The 13,147-nt window shown below is 47.6% G+C and overlaps 1 protein-coding gene across 1 annotated transcript in view; it reads right to left on the reverse strand.

Moving 5' to 3' along the window:
- Nucleotides 1-9,814, reverse strand: part of ANKRD11 (ankyrin repeat domain containing 11) — a 188,411-nt gene extending 178,597 nt beyond the window's left edge. The window contains exon 1 of the mRNA XM_069738955.1: nt 9,195-9,814. The gene's annotated coding sequence lies outside the window, so the exon portion shown is untranslated. The remainder of the gene's footprint in view (nt 1-9,194) is intronic.
- Between the last annotated feature and the right edge of the window lie 3,333 nt (nt 9,815-13,147).

Consider the following 13,147-nt stretch of genomic DNA (forward strand, 5'->3'; position numbering starts at 1 on the left):
CTCCTTCACAACTGGTCTAAAGCCCCCGTCTCACATAGCGAGATCGCTGCTGAGTCACAAGTTTTGTGACACAACAGCGATCTCAGTAGCGATCTCGCTATGTGTGACACGTAGCAGCGATCAGGCCCCTGCTGTGAGATCGCTGGTCGAGTCGGAATGGCCTGGACCATTTTTTGATCGTTGAGGTCCCGCTGGGTAACACACATCGCTGTGTTTGACACCTTACCAACGACCTCGTTGACAGGACGTCCCATTGAATCATCATGAAATAGCATCGTTCTACAGGTCGCTACAGTTCGCCGCATCGCTGCTGCGTCGTTGGGGAGATCGCACTGTGTGACATCTCACCAGCGACCACATAGCGACGCAGCAACGATCCCTGACAGGTCGTATCGTTGTCGGGATCGCTTAAGCGTCGCTATGTGTGACGGGGCCTTAAGGCATCGTACACACCATACAGCATTTTCGAGCAGGCATTCCTCTAGCCCCTGTGGAGGTACCTGTAGGCAGCATGTGGCAAGGAATCCCTGCTACTGTAATACACTAAACAAAGAAAATCCACAATTCAATCACATGTGAACATACCCTTAATGAAGCTTTCACCCCACATCATTTGCTGTGTAGTTACTGAAGGTTTTAGTAGCTGCGATGAGATATTTTCAATTAAAAAGGGACAAAAAAAATTGTGGAGTTTTATGACTTTTTAAACCCTGCACATTAAGCATAGAGTTAGATTCTCTTTCAAATAAGAAAAAAAAAAAAAAAAAATCCAGAAAAATCTTCAAGAAGGCCATCTAAGGATTTCAACATCTTCTGGGACTTTTTTTTTTTTTTTTTTTTTAGCCTATGAAACACTGACCACTCACATCAGAAGACCTCTCCTGGCCTACGTACTTTATGAATGAATCAGTTTGCTCAGGTCAGGATAGCAGACAAGTCAGATTTTCCAAGGACGGTCCATGTTTCTTGCATGTATGACACTGGCCTAAGGGTACCGTCACACTATACGATTTACCTACGATCACGACCAGCGATACGACCTGGCCGTGATCGTAGGTAAATCGTAGTGTGGTCGCTGGGGAGCGGTCACACAGACAGCTCTCCAGCGACCAACGATGCCGAGGTACCCGGGTAACCAGGGTAAACATCGGGTTACTAAGCGCAGGACCACGCTTAGTAACCCGATGTTTACCCTGGTTACCAGCGCAAAAAAAAACCAAACAGCACATACTTACATTCTGGTGTCCGTCAGGTCCCTTACCGTCTGCTTCCCGCACTCACTGGCTGCCGGCCGTAGAGTGAAAGTGAAAGCACAGCACAGCGGTGACGTCACCGCTGTGCTCTGCTTTCACTTTACGGCCGGCAGTCACTGAGTGCGGGAAGCAGACGGCAAGGGACCTGACGGACACCAGAATGTAAGTATGTGCTGTTTGTTTTTTTTTTAGTTTTACGCTTGTAACCAGGGTAAACATCGGGTTACTAAGCGCGGCCCTGCGCTTAGTAACCCGATGTTTACCCTGGTTACAAGCGAACGCATCGCTAGATCGGTGTCACACACACTGATCTAGCGATGCCAGCGGGAGGTCCAGCGACGAAAGAAAGTTCTAAACGATCTGCTACGACGTACGATTCTCAGCAGGATCCCTGATCGCTGCTGGGTGTCAGACACAGCGATATCGTAACGATATCGCTGGAACGTCACGAATCGTAGCGATCGAAATGGCAGTGTGTGACGGTACCCTAAGAATCAGTCAGCGAGCTGATTTGGAGGAGAGAATTTATAACTTATTTTCTTTCTTCTGAACTCCTCTAGGCTGATTCATGACCGCAAAGCTCAGCTCAAAAAAGCTCTACCAATAAGTCAGGAGACACAATGCTCAAATAAAATGCATGAAAGCCATCTTCAGAGGCAAGGCAACTAAAGCAACTTTACAAAACAGCACAAAGTCACCGGACTGAATATTGTGAAGGAAATTTTTCCAAGAAAAACCACAACTACACCTCAGCCACACCTTAATCAGAAGCCAGCCACTGTAATTGATTCTGTGACAATAGCACACTTCTTTCAAGACTGATATTACATAAACCTGTGCATCAACTGACTGCAGCAAACATTACACTGTATTTTCGTCAAACCAAGTTAGGACTCAAAATATGGGAGCAGAAGATAATACAGCCTTAGGATCACCTAGTTATAAGAAAGTGGACAGTCAAAACAAGTTCACTCCCTTACAACCAAGTAATTGTTACTAAACCTAATGGCTTAAAGAAATAAAGTAGAGCAGAGAAGGTCAGTGGAGGTGTGCAGCGGTGTTTTTCCCTTAAAGTTTAACATGCACAGGAGAATGCAAAAACCTAAACGCTGCGCCATACAGAAGCACCGCACATCGGACAGCAATCGCAGACAACACATTTGTTCAGGTGAATAGCACCCAAGGCTCCTATTGACTTCAATGCAAGTTAAGACACCAGCAAACTTGCAATATTTTTACCCTGATAATCACGTGTATTTCTGACTCAACCACAATGAAAATCACAACCTTATTTGGGGCAGTTCCAGAGATTAAAGGGATTCACCCTTTCCTTACCCGCTGGCTGCATGCTGGCTACAATATTGGATTGAAGTTCATTCTCTGTCCTCCATAGTACACGCCTGCGCAAGGCAAGATTGGATAACCATAGTGGGCATATACTACGGAGGACAGAGAATGAACTTCAATCCAATATTGCAGCCAGCGGGTAAGGAAAGGGTGAATCAAACACCCGAAAACCCCACCCCTATGGCTGAAGATTGTTCCCTCCAAATTAAGGTGACAGAGTCCCTTTAAGGGTATGTGCACATGTCAGGATTTCTTGCAGAAATTTTGACAAAAAAAACAGACATTTCTGCCCGAAATCCGCATGCGTTTATGCGCGTTTTGTGTCGGAGAGGTTTCACTGCTAGACTTCGCTCCATTCAGATGAGGCTCTTATGATCAGCGATCAATAAGTTATCCCCTGTCCTACCAATAAAACTCCTTTAAGAAAAAAAGCCACTTTAAAAAGTACAGGTGAATTAGGCAGGCAATATAGATAGGATTACTGCATAGCCCATATCTCAGAGGTAAATATTGTGCCTCACCTATACACATAATAATGCTGCAGCACACGAGTCCTAATACTCCTAGCACAATGTTAATAGGTTTTGCCTTTCAATATTTTTTTTCTGGATAGTACCCAGCTAGACACCATAGCGCCCTAGTTTTCTGGCATCATTCAGGCCTTTAGGGGCCTATTCATTAAGGCTGGCATAGCGAACACACACTACGCCAGTCATGATGGAGTACAGGAGGCGCCGATTTATTTAAGAGGCACTCACCACTTAATACATTATGTGTCTCTGCTGAGCGGCGCGCCTTGCGCCAGAAATGCTACTCTAGTCAAGGAATGGAGTAGTATTTCAGCGTAGAGAAGCAGGAAATTTGTATAAATGTGACAGGTGGGTGTTGGCATGCCCCCATTCTGGGGAACAGGAGCCAAACTGCTAATATAAGTTTAAAAAAAAAGCCAAAAAAATTGCAGAATTATTTTTATCTTTTCAAGTTTTTCAAAGCTGTTCGACAGTTTTCTGACATAAAAGCTTTAATGAATTGTCCTGTTACTCTTTATTTTAGTCACAGACACAGCTCCATTTGAACAAAGAGGCCAAGTGTCGTACTAGCCAGCCAATGTGACAGGCATCTCTGAGGTGACCAACATCAGCCCATCAAAAGAGGAAACGTGGCAAATCACCACTACACAACCTGGATCTCTCCATGAAGAGGCCTGCCGTCTCTATTTAGTCATATTTCTTGTTGAAACGCTATCGGGGTCAGGATACATTACAGCAAATGGCCTGCAGATGAAAGCACTTGGAGAAGTAGAACAGGTTATGCAGAGGCATAATGCGGTTACAGCATGATTCTAAACAAGCCAGACGATGTAAACAGCCTTCTATAATGGAAACCCTACAGTAATGGCAGAGCCTCAATATTGGCCATTTATTTGTCAGCAGATACCAGCATTAGTATATGTATGACCAAACACGCTGAGCTCTTCCGTTCATGCATTTGATGAACGCTGCATGTGAAGCATACACTAGGATTATCAGGAATAGATTCCTTTCTGGCAGTACTTTGAGGCCTATGATAAAAAAAAAAAAAAAAAACTGTCGGGGAGGGGGGATAGAAAGGGGAGCAGAAAAGTGGATATTCAGGAAGAACCTAAAATAAAGCATTGTTAACCACAAGCAGTTTTCCGCCTTCTCTGTAAGATACTTCAACATCAGCCAGCGTTAAGAAGACAGGACTGGGCCGAGTGATAAAGTGTCTGCCAGAGCCAAACAAGGTACACAGTGCAACAAAACTGCAGCCGAGTAACACCCTGTACACAGACACCATGTACTTAAAGCAATGGCAGTAACCCTGTATTACGGCTACGGATTTAGGAGAATCATGGCTTGCTCACTGACTGCGGGTACAGAATATACCCACAGCGGTATAAGGGAATCTGGTCTATGGGAATCTTTGAGGCTCTGTACCAATCAGAACAGTTGTACAGGTGTGTGTGTAAGAGCCCTAAGAGTAGACAGTTGGGTTGCGTCCCATAGGGCCCTGGGTAAAAATGTTTAATCTGGGCACCAGTCATTGCATATGCAAACACTGCTGAAATCCCAGGATAGAGACACAAACAGATCTCACTTCCTTCATATAGCAATGTGATAAGGTAGAAAAAGAGGATTTCCTTAAACTCCTGCCAACACATTCATAATACAGAAGGAAGGTTCTAACAAAACACAAGCCACCTCTAGCAGGTCTTGCTGATACTTCCAGTACCACAAGGAGAGCGACTCCCACTATCCTCAACAAAACGTTAGCACATTAGACACAGTCAGACAATCTTGGCCTCTAACCTGTGACATCACGTAGGGGATATAGTCAGTGGGCACGTCTGTCTAGTTAGTCTGAAAAAACGCAAGCCAACTTTGATCACTATGGATTTAAGGGGGGGGGGGGGGGAAATGGTGCATTTATTGGCCCATGTGGAACAACCATTGACACAATCCAATAAAAACACTTCTTTTTTTTGCATAGAATGTACTATTATAGTGTGCTGCCTATTTTATTATTTTGTTTTGCACCAAAGGTTGGTGGGTTATATCCTGTGGGCTGCCAACTATACCTTAACATTTGCAGCTCCATTTATTCCCCTTGTACTAAAATAAATACTTTTCATCCAAGTTTAAAAAAAAGTGATGTTTTTATTTTTGCACATCTTTAGCTAAACACTTTCTGGTATTTTAATGGAAATTGGGAATTAATCATCTGCAGAGACTTTGCATATCCCCCACCCTCCCAATCCTGAACAACTTAGGGTATGTGTCCATGGGCCGTATTACATCCAGAATAGCTGCGGATTGAACGCTGCGTAGAGCCGCAGCGTTCAATCCACAGCGTCTAATGTTACAGCACAGTGGAGGGGATTTTATGAAATCCCGTCTCCACTATGCGTGCGAACACGCACCCGGCGGCCTTGTGTTTCCGGACATGCGGCACGTCTTTTTAGAACGCAGCATGTCAGTTTACCTGGCGGCGACGCTGCGCTGTCGCAAGGTCAAGGTAAAACACAGGGCCCTATTTATGGGGTGCGGAGATTCCAGATGTGTGCAATGAACACATCCGGAATCACCGCGTCTACAGAAGGGAGCGGAGCGAGGTTTCCGCTCCGTCCAAAGCCCCGGCCATCCTGAACGTGGACACATACCCTAACAGTACTGCAGACAGTAGTGACTTTAGCATGCCACAAGATAATGACATCCCACTACTTGGGTCAAAGATTTATCAACAGGATCAAACAAGGTGTTGCCTAGAGCAATCAGATTTCAACTTTCATTTCACAGCAACCATTTTGTTTTATTTGCCACCGTGATGTGCGGCCCCTAACTATGGACTACATGATGGTCCACATCAGCACATTACTATAGTGAATGATCAGAACCAGAAGTGAACCTCTACACGTAGGAGGTTTGATGTGGACTTTCCTAAGAAAATCTGCATTAAATTATGCACCTTATCCATATCAAAACCCAAAGCATTCTGCAAGATTTCTGCATGAAAATCTGCATGTGTCACAAGCAGAGTCTCGAGAATTTCACCCAAACAGTGTAAAGAGCGTAGAACCCAATGAATTCCCCAATATTTGTGCAATATGCAGGAGACATAAAACCTCACTAACTTAGACGGTACCACATTGGCCTGCGGACTTCCAACATATAAAAATCTTCAGTCATTTTCCCCTAATGATCACTAGTTGGGACAAAAATCAACAATCAATGATGGCTAATCAAGAATCTGCAAACACTAGCGCATGCCCTCATCTCCCGCCTTGACTACTGCAACCTCCTGCTCTGTGGCCTCCCTTCTATACACTCTCGTACCCCTACAATCTATCCTAAACTCTGCTTCCCGACTAATCCACCTGTCCCCCCTCTATTCTCAAGTCTCCCCTCTGTCAATCCCTTCACTGGTTCCCCACTGCACAGAGACTCCAGGTCAAAACCCTAACCATGACATACAAAGCCATCCACAAACTGTCCCTTCCATAGATCTGTGACCAAGTCTCCTGGTACTTACCTGCACACAACCTCCGATCCTCACAAGATCTTTCACTACTATATCTTTCTTATCTCCTCTTCCAACAATCGCATGCTCGATTTTTCCTGTGCATGTGATTCCCCCCTACTGGAACTCTGCCCCAACATATCAGACTCTTGCTTACCCTTTAAAACCTTCAAAGGGAACCTGAAGACCCACCTCTTCCGAAAAAAAATCTACAACCTGCAGTATACCCTCCTTCCACCATTCTGCTGCACGACCAGCTCTACCCTCACCCATCCCTTGCAGACAGTGAGCCCTTGCAGGCAGGGTCCTTTCTCCTCTTGTACCAGTCAATGACTTGTGTTGTTCAAGGTTAATTGTACTTGCTTTTTATTATGTATACCCCTCTTCACATGCAAAGCAGCATGGAATAAATGGCGCTATAACAAAAATACAATGGCTTTGGCCAACTCGCTGTGAAGAACAATATTGGCCTCATCAACACACACTATCCAATGCGCCAACAATCGTAATACAGGTCCCTTATGGCCCAATATCATGGCTGTCCTGGGCACCTATAAGGGCCAATATCAACTGTACTGTGTATGACTACGTTGCCGAACAATGGCACACCGGACAGATACGCGTTCTACTTTTTTCTACCGTGTAGGACTACCAGGAATTATCTAAAAATTAAAATACTCTTCCCTTGGTCACTGAGCAGCGGCCCTATAGGTCTTTGTTTACAAGCACCCAGGACTCATATGCTGGGCTACTAGCACAATGGCACAGTGCTGATGCCAATAGCATGTGAACAGAACCCAACCAGACAACAACATCATGATCTGATTAGGATGAGATGATGCAAAAAGTGATGGCTTTTACCAACCGTCTAACAGCCACAAACAAGGTTAACAGGCTGTGTTGTGCGCATCGGTCTGCGCCGGTGCTACATGTGACTGCTGAAACCCACTGATTGTAAACAACGGCTGACTCCTCCAACCAGATAGATGTGGATAATGCGCCGTACGTCATCTGCAGAACCCTGCGCGGTTGAAGGGCAATGCAAGCCTGTATTTCAACTGTGCAAGGCATGTAGGGATCTGTGGAAGATGTACGACGTGTCATCCACATCTATGGAGGTACAGACCCCAGACGCGCACTGAACTGGATCGTGCCAATAACATGGTTCAAACTTATTTTTTTTTTTTAGATATGCATTGGGGAGGGCCTATAAACATATTGATGTGCTGCTGTAATAGACCAATTAACTGTGGTGGGGAAAACCTGGTGACAGGTTACCTTTAAGAAGCTGGATAACCTCTTTAAAGCAGTAACATCCTCTACATAAGTGATAACTCATTGAACAATGTGGGAAAAACACAGACCCCCAATGACCCCGAGAGCCAGGCTCATATCAAATTGTGTTGATAGGGTGCCGAGTGGGATACTGAATGCTTGGACCTCCAGAGATCCCAAGAACAGAGCCCCATCTGGAATTGTGTAAATGTACCAGATACCCCATAATGGTGGAGATTGGGGGGGTCTCAGCACTCAGTAAAAAAATCCAGAGATCTAAAAGAAGAGAGCCCAATCCTGAATGGTGTAGAGGTACCCAAGACCCCCAAAAGATGAAGATATGGAGATTTCGTACTGAGTGCTGGGACCCCCAGAGATCCCAAGAACAGAGCACCATCCTGAAAGGTATAACTGTGCCCAACACCCCTGGAAACAGCCAAGTGGGATGAATGGCGTGGAAGACATAAACACCCCCGTTATTGAGGTCACTGGGGGCCCCAAGCAATCAGAAAGTTACCAAACACCTTATGGAGAATAATCCACAGAAACGTCTCCAGATTCAATCCCCGACCACCCAAGAAGAAAAAAAAAAAAAACACAACAACAACACCAGCACCACATAATGGGAATCCCAGAGCTGCAGCCAAGCTGCTCCCCCCCAGGATGCCATGATGGAGGCTGCGCCCCCCCCCCAGGATGCCATGATGGAGGCTGCGCTCCCCCCCAGGATGCCATGATGGAGGCTGCGCTCCCCCCCAGGATGCCATGATGGAGGCTGCGCTCCCCCCCAGGATGCCATGATGGAGGCTGCGCTCCCCCCCAGGATGCCATGATGGAGGCTGCGCTCCCCCCCAGGATGCCATGATGGAGGCTGCGCTCCCCCCCAGGATGCCATGATGGAGGCTGCGCTCCCCCCCAGGATGCCATGATGGAGGCTGCGCTCCCCCCCAGGATGCCATGATGGAGGCTGCGCTCCCCCCCAGGATGCCATGATGGAGGCTGCGCTCCCCCCCAGGATGCCATGATGGAGGCTGCGCTCCCCCCCAGGATGCCATGATGGAGGCTGCGCTCCCCCCCAGGATGCCATGATGGAGGCTGCGCTCCCCCCCAGGATGCCATGATGGAGGCTGCGCTCCCCTAGGATGCCATGATGGAGGCTGCGCTCCCCCCCAGGATGCCATGATGGAGGCTGCGCTCCCCCCCAGGATGCCATGATGGAGGCTGCGCTCCCCCCCAGGATGCCATGATGGAGGCTGCGCTCCCCCCAGCCCAGGCTCTTACCGTGCTCGCTGCTCTCCGGACGGGCGGTGATCAGTCCCGACTCCCTGGCGGTTGGGGCCCCGCGGTGTTCGGACCGGTTCTGAGGAGGAGGAGGAGGGAGGGAAGGCCGCGAACTTGCGCATGGACCCAGCGGGGACCGCGGCCTACCTCCCCCTCCTCCCCTCCTCCGGTAACCGGGATGGAAGTGTGGGGGGGAGGGGAACGGAAACCAGCGACAGCCGATAACCCAACGTGTGAGCCGGGGAGGGGGCGGCTGCGAGGCTTCTCCTGAACAGCAGCGTCCGGTAAACGAGGTCCTTACAGGAAAAAGGGGAGGGGAAAAAAAAGGCCCAAAATGAGGTAAAGGTGACCAAAAACACGGAGAGGCTGAGTCCCGAACGCGCGGTCAACGGTGGTGGTGGGGGAGGCGGAGCCCCCCGCTGCCGGTTGTTTCTCCTCAGAGGCCGCTCCCGTGCGCGCCCCCAAACGCTTGCATCGCGAGCTGCTTCTACGCGCCCTTTGACTCCACCAAGGCGCGCTCCCCGGGAGAGAAGAAAGTGGGCGGGAAGGAGGCAACGTGACGCGCTCTCCTATTGGCCGACGCCTCAGCGACTGGCTGCCTTGGCGACTCTCATTGGTCTAGTGACGCTACGGTCAGATGCGGAGGTGGGAGGAGTTAGAAAGAAGAGGGCGCGAGAAAGGGGGCGGGGCGCTGCTGCCATCTCTTCCCTGCTTCTGTTGTGTGTATGTTGGGAGTGACGTCGGCGATAAGGGCGGGGCTAAACCTTATCTGTCAATCTTAAATATATACTGTATGCTGATTGGTCTGATCTCCTTCTGTTGCTATACAGACACTGTCCCGCCCCTTTACTGCACATGACTGAGGCCATACCATGTACATAGCATGTGAACATCATACCTGAGGGTTTAGTAAGTTTTAAGGGGGTGGTCCACTTTTGCAACCTTTTTACTTAAATGGTGGGAGCGTGGTTGGACCAGGAGGCACGAGACACTAGTCCTGCAGTGATAATCTCCTGCTGATAAAACACTGATTGTATTGAAACAACAAAGCACAACCTAGTAAGTGGCACATCGCTGGAATCAGGGTCTCTTCCTCTACATCAGATTATATAGATGACTCTGCCCTGGTTCCCACGGACCCATGATACCTGGTTTTGGACTGTAATCACATTTTTTCAGATGAACCAAGGTCTTTTTAATCTTAGTTATGACCTTGCTTGTCAACTGTGCTCAGAATCCTTGAAGACATCTTGCTATCATCAGTGGAGAGCTGAAACCACCGAAGCCAAGGACAGCTGGAATGACCATGCATCTTATCCCGACTATTTGGGCCCGTGCCCGAATGTTGGAAACTTACCCCACTGAAGACGGAGACAGAAGGACGTCGTGTTACTCCATTCAGGAGGTTTCCAAAACTTGTTCTAAGGTCATTTTCCATCTTCAAGGTCAAGATGAGAGACCCCACAGCAATCCTCCCGAGATCATCTATCCATCTTAAAGTCCTGGATTGCCCTCTTAAAGGGATTGATTCAACATATTCAATGGGTAAAATTGCAAAGGCCTTGTAAATGCACGTCTGGTCTTATCCTTAGGGTGCAGTAAGTAACGCGCTCCTTGCCCAGGCTCCTAGCTATCACTGATTGACTGCAGCGGTGACCTGAGAACTGAGCAATAAGCAATAACATTCTTTGAGAATGAAGAGGATTTAAAAAAAAACAAGTAAATTTCAATGTTTCTTGTTTTTATTATTTTATTTATTTGTTATGCTTATATATATATATATAGCGGCATCATATTCCACAGCGCTTTACAGGCATTATCATCTCTGTCCCCATCGGGGCTCATACACTCCCGATCACTCTGTCTCTGGAGTGTGGGAGGAAACCGGAGAACCTGGAGGAAACTCACGCAAACACGGGGAGAACATACGATGACGATGAGACTATATACACTGTATACAGCTATATCCATTACACGGCAGGTGGTCGGTGTCGACCACCTCTAGCTCTACGTTATTGGGGGACGGTATTACTGGACGCGTTACGTCACTGGTCACATCGCCTTTTTCTTCCTGTTTTTGTCACGAGACTCCGCCGGATGTAACCTTACATATAATACAAAACACGGCCTGTTATTAGTTATAGTGCGGCGCCACCTGTCTTTCGGTTGCACAAGTTCCATCATATTCCCACGGACACTCGCTCTGGGGGACCGCGAATCTGAGGATTTTTACTAGCATCATTTATATTCCCTAGCAGACACACACACCCCACTGGGGAGCAGCCCGCTATTATGGGGGTTGTCCACTACTTTATATTAATTAAGACGTCATGGGACCGCTGCAGCCAATTAGTTCCTCTTTCAGTGAGAGACGTCATGGGACTGCTGCAGCCAATTCGATTCTTTTTTTTTTTGAGTGGGAGATGTCAAGGGACCACTGCAGCCAATCAGCTTCCTTTTCCAGTGGGGGATGATAGGGGACCACTGCAGCCAATTAGCTTCCTTTTCCAGTGGGGAATGTTAAGGGACCACTGCAGCCAATTAGTTTCCTTTTCCAGTGGGGAATTTTAGGGGACCACTGCAGTCAATTAAGTTTTTTTTGTGGCTTGAGACACCTGATGACCGCTACAGCCAATTCGCTTCCTCTTTCAGTGGGTGGGGGACGTCATGGGACCGCTGCAGCCAATTAGATTCTTTTTCAAGTGGGGGATGTTAGAGGACCACTGCAGCTAATTAAATTATTTTTCCAGTGGGAGATGTTAGGGGACCACTGCAGTCAATTAGGTTTCTTTTGTGGCTTGGGACACATGGTGACCGCTGCAGCCAATTAGCTTCCTTTTTCAGTGGGGACGGCGTGGGACCACTTCAGCCAATTAGCTTACTTTAACAGTAGGGAATGTTAGGGGACCACTGCAGTCACTTAGGTTTCTTTTGCGACTTGGGACAACTGGTGACCGCTGCAGCCAATTAGCTTACTTTTACAGTAGGGAATGTTAGGGGACCACTGCAGTCACTTAGGTTTCTGTTGCGACTTGGGACAACTGGTGACCGCTGCAGCCAATTAGCTTACTTTTACAGTAGGGAATGTTAGGGGACCACTGCAGTCACTTAGGTTTCTTTTGGGCAGCACGGTGGCGCAGTGGTTAGCACTACAGCCTTGCAGTGCTGGGGTCCTGGGTTCTAGTCCCACCCAGGACAACATCTGCAAAGAGTTTGTATGTTCTCTCCGTGTTTGCGTGGGTTTTCTCCGGGCACTCCGGTTTCCTCCCACATTCCAAAGACATACTGATAGGAATTCTAGATTGTGAGCCCAATCGGGGACAGTGATGATAATGTGTGCAAAAACTGTAAAGCGCTGCGGAATATGTTAGCGCTATATAAAAATAGAGATTATTTATTTATTTATTTTGCAACTTGGGACAACTGGTGACCGCTGCAGCCAATTAGCTTACTTTTTCAGCAGGGGACGTCTGGTTAAGGCTGCAGCCAATTAGATTCCTCTTTTAGTGGGGGACATCAAGTGACCGCTGCAGACAATTAGCTTCCTCTTTTGGCGGTGGGATGTCTGGTTACCCCTGCAGACAATTAGCTTCCTTTTCCATTTGGGGATTTCAGGGGACTGCTGCAGCTGATTAGCTTTCTTTTCCAGCAGGAGACATAAGATGACCGCTGCAGACAATTACCTTTCTCTTCTTGGGGGGGCGTCTGGTGACTGCTGCAGTCAATTATCTTCTACTGCTGGGGGCTGTCAGGTTTACCCTCCCTGACCCACCAAATTCTCCTTCCCCCACAAAAAGAAGTGATAAAAAATTTTGTATGGACCCAAAATAGAGGCAATAAAAACCACAGCTAGGGCCGCTAAAGTCTGATACACTCTGTCTACCGAAAACTGAAAAAAAAAGTCATGGCTCCCAAACTTTGGTGACTTCAGGCATTTTTTTTTTCAAGTTTTT

Source organism: Ranitomeya imitator, chromosome 9 (assembly GCF_032444005.1).
Source record: "Ranitomeya imitator isolate aRanImi1 chromosome 9, aRanImi1.pri, whole genome shotgun sequence".
NCBI lineage: Eukaryota > Metazoa > Chordata > Amphibia > Anura > Dendrobatidae > Ranitomeya > Ranitomeya imitator.